We start from the raw sequence: 7,820 nt of genomic DNA, 5'->3' as shown, positions 1-7,820 counted from the left end.
AGCAAAATTCCGTTTTGAACAGTAAGATGACCTCCACCCTCCCCGGGGGTCGCTCGCCCTCCCATTTTCCACGACTTACGATTGGGGACGTGTCAATTTGGTCCGGGAATGCGACATTTATATCGTGTTACACTCCGATGTTTTTAAAGCGAAAGTATTTTAAAGTAAATAACTTCCTGAAAAAGTTAAATTTGACCCTGAAGTAATTTAATTTTTCCATTGGTATTTTTTAATCATTTTATAATGTTTTATGATACCATAAAACACAAAATTGTCACAAATTATATACGATTACAATATAAAGTAAAAATAAATTAATAATAAAGCAAAACTATCAGGTATGTCTCCAAAGTCAAAAAGTAAAATATTACATTGTACTATTTTATAATAAATATTCAATTTTAAAACTTTGGATTTTAAGTTTTGCATATATTTGCATGTTCATTAAAAAAAAAAAAAAAAACAGATAAATAATAATAGAAATGAAATTTTTAAACTTCTTTGCCTGAAGATGACTGGTAAGATGGGAAATTGGTATATTTAGATAGTCATTTGTTATGTGAACGTAATATATCAACTTATAAAAAAAGTAAATTAGTCCAATAAATCCGTAACCCTTTTCCATGATCCTTTCCCTTTCCTACAGCAATGGCCCCAAGCATGTGCCTTCTGATTCTCACCCTATACAGTATTTAAACCTTTTTCTCACTATGTTTCTTCAAAAACAAAAAGCATAAAAATCTTTTGCTAGATGTATTCTTTTGAATTATTTTATTTTACTTTTTCAAAATTTCTAAAAATGTGTTATTTATATATATATAAAATATTAACAAAAGTAGAATAATTCAATTGTTCAACTTTTATTAAAGTTATATAACCTGTAATTATCTATCACTCTTCTCTTATAATGCAGTACTTTGAGCTGATTCATTCTCAAACATGAACATGAATTCAAGAATCAAAAATAATTATAATGGAATGACTTAGTAGGCCCATTTGCTAGATGTAGCTAATAATTTTTTTATTAATTGTTACATTTTTGTTATTACTTTGAAATATGAAGACATCTGTTTAATTACAAACAAAATATCAATAAGACTTTATGATCAATGGAAAAATAATAATAGAATTATTCCTGTTATGTTACTTTACATTTTAATTTGTATTTAATATAGAACAATGTCTACTTAAAATATGAGTTAATTACACTTTATAGGGTTTATTGTATTAAATTTAATTAAAAAATATACTTTATTTTTCTTTTAAATATATATATTTTATATAATGGTATATTTTTCAAAATTAAGTATTCGTAAAGCAAAAGAATGAGCTGAATCACAAAATTACATATTGTGAAAAATCTTCACATGAAAATATTGTAAAGGTTTAAAATTTTTAAATGTAAAAATTAAATTATGTAGAACTTAAATGTTTCTTTTGTTTAATAAAAAATGTTTGCTCCATGAAATAAGAAATTTGATTTATTTGTTTTAAATTATATTAAATGTTTGTTAGCATTTATTTTACAACATATTTGTGTTTTAAGATATTTTATCTAAAGATCTGTTAATAAAGAAAATTTTTTATATATATATATATATAATTTTTTTTTTCGTACAAATTAAAAATGAATATAGTTGCTGTTCATTGCTATTTGTAATTTTTATTTAATTTTGTTGATTTATCTACAAAGTATGAAAGAAAACATAATAAAGAAAATATTAACTGATCTCTTTAAAAGCACATGTTTCTGTTTAAAAACAATATATTTAAATTTAAATACTTAATCAGAAAAGGTAAAACTTTTTGAACAACTAGCAATGAGTTTGTAAAAATTTTTTAGCTTATAAATAAATTTATATCTTTTTAAATCAATTTTAATTAGGGAGTTAAAAATTAAAAAATAAATACATACTCATAGTTAAATATTTATCTTAAAATACTTCCATGTTTACAATATTTAATATTAATTGTATCCTATAAAATCAGATTTTAATTGGTTGTTAATAATAAAAGAGTATTATTATTATTATTATTTGATAGACAAATAAATAAAATTGTAACTCTAGGTCATCTCATTAAAAGAAATTACAGAGTTTACAAAGCCATATTTACTTACTTTTATATGTTTTGTTTGTTAATTATATTGTGAAGAAAGAGTTAATTAAATTTACTTATAACAACAATGACCAATAACAATGTAGTTTATCAATAAAAAATGAATGCTGAAATCTTGGATGGTTTAAGAAGTTACTTTTTATTGCTAAATCTTTTCACAATCTGATGTATCTCTTGTTCCACTACAACTATAATAATTTATATATTTTTTAACATCTGAGAAATTAAACCAAAAATAAAAAGGAAAATTTGATAACAATTTAAAAAGTTTACAATTTATGTCATAGTAATGTAAAAACTTGTTCAAGATAAAATTATGTAATGAATTAGAGCTATTATATTACCTTAGAATAAAAATCACTTTCTTTAAATAAAAACAAATAAGTTTTATTATGAAACTTTTATTAACTTTTTGGTTTTACCTAAATATCATAAAATAAAACATTATATATGACATATCATAATCCAAACACAAATGTTACTAATTTTGCTCAAAAATTGTCCAGTTACATTCAGATTAATTATATAATTTGATGATTTTGATTACGATTAGTTATATTATCATCTGTTGATTATGTTAAAAATTAGGTTATTTCAGATTTAGTTAATTTTAGATAATTCTGAAAAATATTAACCTGAATTCAAGTATGAAATTCTATCTATTTATAGTGTGCAGGTATGCTGAGAGTTATATTATTCAGATGTAAAAATAAAATTCGTTCAGGCATAAATAACCATTATTATTATATACAAGTTTAAACTAATATATATCTGGAAAAACTCTGGCTTGGAATCTACATGATATCACTGGCAAGATATTTGCATATTACACAAGGGTTATGATTGAAATTCCACTTTATTAGTTATGCTGTTTCGGATGTATCTAAATTTATTTATTTCCACTTTATATATTATTAATATAAGTATATAGATACAGATGGCATTGTGCCTATGTGGGATCAAATATGAAATTACTAACTAAATCAATTGTCTTTTAATACTAGTGCCAAAAAATCTCCAAGTTAATGCTAGGTATAACATGTCAAAAATTATTGTTGGCAGAGTTTTATTTTGATGACAGAAATCAATACATAAATCTAACATATTTTGTCTTTAATGGAAGATTGTATAATGAACTAATATTTTATTTCAGTGACAAAATTCTCATATATGAAAAAAATAATTACTAAACTTTGTATATAATAATATTTGTAAATATGTTTTTTACAATACAAGATTATATTTATAGAGTAACATAAAAAATATTTGTGTGTGTTGACTACAAAAGGCTTCAAGGTTTAAGTTCTTCATGGCTTAAGAAATGATTATCGATGATTCCAGCTAAAATGAAAAAAAATATAAAAGACCAGTTACAAAAAAATTAAAATATAATAAAATTCATAGATTTTATATCTTAAAAATTTTATCGTTTTAAATGTTAAATACTTAAATATTTATAAATAAATGGTCAATTTTATTAATTTCTCATTTATTATTAACTCATTCAATTTATTATTATTCAATTTAAAAATGTTTAAACTCCAAATACAGTCAATTCTACTTATTGTAATCACAGAAATTATCATCAGTTGGTTCACCTTATTATGTTCTCTTTTCGTGTTGTCAGCCTCAACATGTTTAAATGTCTTTTTTTTTATATGAAAAAATCATTTCTAGTAATTAGTATCTTAACATTTAGTTTTTAATTGTACTTTTAGTGACAAACATTTGAGTGGTGATAAACTTTTAGTGACAAACAGTGGTGAGGGTTTATCTCTGTGTTGACAGTACAGAGATGGAAGCATACAAGTACCAAATACTTGTATTAGAAATACTTTTTCCCATATAACAAATAGCCTACCTGATTTAAGTTAGAGTATTTCTGATAGATATTATTTAAACTACTAGGTATCAGAAATTTGAATTTTCAAGTACAGTATTTGAAAATCTTACATAAGTATAGTACTTGAAATATTTTAAAATTATTTGGAATACATAAAAATATTTGAAGTACAAATATACTAAACATCCAGAAGCCTGATACATAGATACTCAATCAAATGATCGCATTAAGCTATCAGGCTATAAATCTGCTATTATTAATGATTAAATACTAAATAATTTGGTATTTAATCATTAATAATAGATTTATAGCCCAATTGTTTAAGACGACCATTTGGTTGAGTATTCAAAGTACTTAAAAATGTTTGAAATTCTTAAAAATATATTTGCTATCCACAAAAAGTAGCAAATATGTTAATTTTGAAATTTTGTAACAAGTAGAACAATTCAAAAAATTTGATTATCTGAAGACTTTTCATGAAAACTTTTATCTCTTTCTTTATTATTTAACTACTTTAAAAAATTAAAAGTGTAGGTTTATTGCATTTTTATATTTTACGTGTTAATAGCATGAAGATAAATAAAGAGCTTGTAAAATTGGATATAGCTCAAAAAATACAAAGACAAACAATCTCCATGTAAAAGTCCTTTTACTAAGTGCTTTTTTATTCAAATCAATAATAAAGTTATTTATTTTATACATATTGTTTATTGCTAGGTTACCTAGCCTAGCTTGTAATTTAGGTCTTGGTTTGTATGAATTATTTCAATGATTTGATATTTTTTACGATTCTAATGCAGCACAGTCAGAATAAATAAAAAGTTCTAAGTAATTAAAAGTTCCTGGATTTACACCAATAACAATATTCTTTAGAAAAATCTGAGAATTCATACCATAAATGTTAAATATCTACTATAACTTCATTACAGTGATAAAAATGATTACAAATGTTAACACTTTAAAATTATGGTGTTATAACTTCAAAATCAGTATGTTTTAGATTCAGAAATAATACTTTTTATTATATTTGGTCTTTTATTTATCAATTTTGTCCAGATAAAAATACAACATATAACATAGTTAATATATTTTTTCTGATCAATTCTATGAAAGAATACTTCATTAAAGATTATATATGATTATTAACTTGTACTCTGAATAAGCTTACATATATTTACAGCTAATTATTGTAATTGTTCTAAGCATAAAATAGCCTCTTGGAACATAGGTTTTACATGTATGAACTTCCAATTCTATTTTCATTGCTTCAGATACAATTTTATAATTATTATTTTATAAACAGATAATTTTTTTAAAAAGATATCCAATTTTACTTAAGAACTAATTCAGGAGCTCGGTTTCCTTCATACTTAAAACAATATTTAAGATGAAAACAAGATACTTCTTTTTGATTTGTTTTACATTTACTGTGAGTAGAATTTATTAAAATATGTTGGATGCATAATTCCATTCTTACAGATATAACAGGATGAGATCTAAATAGATAAAAATGAAGAAGACAATCTGTATATAACATTACATTAATCAAATAAATTTTAGTTTTTTGTATAAATTGTATAAATAAAGAAGTATCCAATGGAAATTTTTAAATAATATGAATCTAATCTTTCGCTTAATTTATCTCTAAATTTGATTCTGTTAAAAAGTATTTTAATTAATAAAATATCTATATGTTCCACGAAAATAATATTTTCAGTTTGAACTTTCTTCATAAAAATACACAGCGCCATCTTTCGTTTAAAATAAATAATTTATAAATATCCATAGTCATTCTATTTTATATATGTGCCGCCATCTATCGCATATATTTTAAATTATTTAAACTTATATCGAAAAATCGTAAATAAAATATATTTTTATCAACAAATTTGCTAACATTCATATAAAATAACAATAAAACATAATTATTATTATAGAGCCAATTCCATGTTTAAAGTATCTATGTTATGAACAACATATGCATCGAAAATAATATAAATAAAAAGGTTTTTGATATACTTTAATACAAACATATCATAAATTATTCGCTTGTTAAAAAATAAATCATTTGAAACATTTATAAAAGAATATAAAAGCTTTATAAACGAAATAAGACAGTATCCCAGTCACGTGACACCACACTTCCGCTACGTCACCCTAGTCTGACGTCACCGTTTAAATATCTGGTTTAAAAGGACAAAGGAAAATCCAAACAAATGAATATAACTTTAAAACTAAAACTTAATAATACTCTAAAATGAAAACATATTAATTAAAATATATAAATGAATCTAATAAAAGTAAATTTTTTTAAAAAAAGTTGTAATATTGCTATAATTCATCGATTTATATATTATTAATATCTACCGATTAATTAAATAAACTAATTATATATTCTAACAAACCGAATGTATATGAAAGAACATACCTACATGTAGAATATACGTACATGTTAAAAACGTACTTAAAATGGCAGCACTGTCGACTCAATAGTTGGATAAAAAAGAACCGTTGGAAAAATTTACTAAAATTAAAATTAACATCATTTACGATAAATGTAATAAACTAATACTTTAATATAACATAGAATTAATAGTATACTATCAAATACTACATTAACCAAACGTAAAATTTAATTAGATTAGATAAAATTGCAATTAATTTACAGATCATTAACGTAAACAAGAATATACGAATTTTTTACAGAAATAATAAAAAATATAAGCAAATAAATAATACACCAAATAAAAGTACACATACTTCCATATCAGAATTATCTGTTTTCATATTTTTAATACCAACGGTTGATTTTATACGAATTTTTTAAATAATACAAGTAAATTTTCCCCAATGACCTTGGAATTGGCCGAGAACCAGCGCCTACTCGTGTTTCGGCACTCCGCGAGAGCAAGAGGGTTAAGTAAACTTCGGTAATGTACGGGGACGCAGAAAGGACTCTTTGTGTCGCCTTTCTCTTAGGCCCGCTCGAGAAAAGGGATGGAATCTCCCATCGGCCTTTTTACTCGAGTTACTTTTTATTCAAACTAACCTTTTGTGTCCCCCATATTTAAGGCCCGCTCGGACGAAGACAGGAGATTTGACCGGAGGCGAAGAACGCTCCTTGTGTCCCGCATCTTCAAGGCCCGCTCGGACGAAGACAGGAGATTTGACCGGAGGCGAAGAACGTTCCTTGTGTCCCGCATCTTCAAGGCCCGCTCGGACGAAGACAGGAGATTTGACCGGAGGCGAAGAACGTTCCTTGTGTCCCGCATCTTCAAGGCCCGCTCGGACGAAGACAGGAGATTTGACCGGAGGCGAAGAACGTTCCTTGTGTCCCGCATCTTCAAGGCCCGCTCGGACGAAGACAGGAGATTTGACCGGAGGCGAAGAACGTTCCTTGTGTCCCGCATCTTCAAGGCCCGCTCGGACGAAGACAGGAGATTTGACCGGAGGCGAAGAACGTTCCTTGTGTCCCGCATCTTCAAGGCCCGCTCGGACGAAGACAGGAGATTTGACCGGAGGCGAAGAACGTTCCTTGTGTCCCGCATCTTCAAGGCCCGCTCGGACGAAGACAGGAGATTTGACCGGAGGCGAAGAACGTTCCCTGTGTCCCGCATCTTCAAGGCCCGCTCGGACGAAGACAGGAGATTTGACCGGAGGCGAAGAACGTTCCTTGTGTCCCCCATCTTCAAGGCCCGCTCGGACGAAGACAGGAGATTTGACCGGAGGCGAAGAACGTTCCTTGTGTCCCCCATCTTTAAGGCTTGCTCGACCTTAAAGATGCGGGACACAAGCCACCTTTCCGCCTCCCGTCAAATCTGTCTTCGTCCAAGCGGGCCTTGAAGATGGGGGACACAGG

General features: G+C 26.9%; 1 long non-coding RNA gene across 1 annotated transcript; it reads right to left on the bottom strand.

The window, feature by feature from the left end:
* Positions 1-2,955: 2,955 nt before the first annotated feature.
* On the bottom strand, positions 2,956-6,435 carry LOC136971865 (uncharacterized). Its single transcript, XR_010880231.1, has 2 exons — positions 6,390-6,435; positions 2,956-3,459 (listed from the first exon to the last, which is right to left on the bottom strand). It is a non-coding gene; the product is annotated as an uncharacterized lncRNA (long non-coding RNA).
* Between the last annotated feature and the right edge of the window lie 1,385 nt (positions 6,436-7,820).

This window comes from Centruroides vittatus, unplaced genomic scaffold, assembly GCF_030686945.1.
Source record: "Centruroides vittatus isolate TY-2023 unplaced genomic scaffold, ASM3068694v2 contig_1057, whole genome shotgun sequence".
NCBI classification, from domain to species: Eukaryota; Metazoa; Arthropoda; class Arachnida; order Scorpiones; family Buthidae; genus Centruroides; species Centruroides vittatus.
Note: the sequence above shows the minus strand (reverse complement) of the source record. Positions and strands in the feature narration are given on the sequence as shown.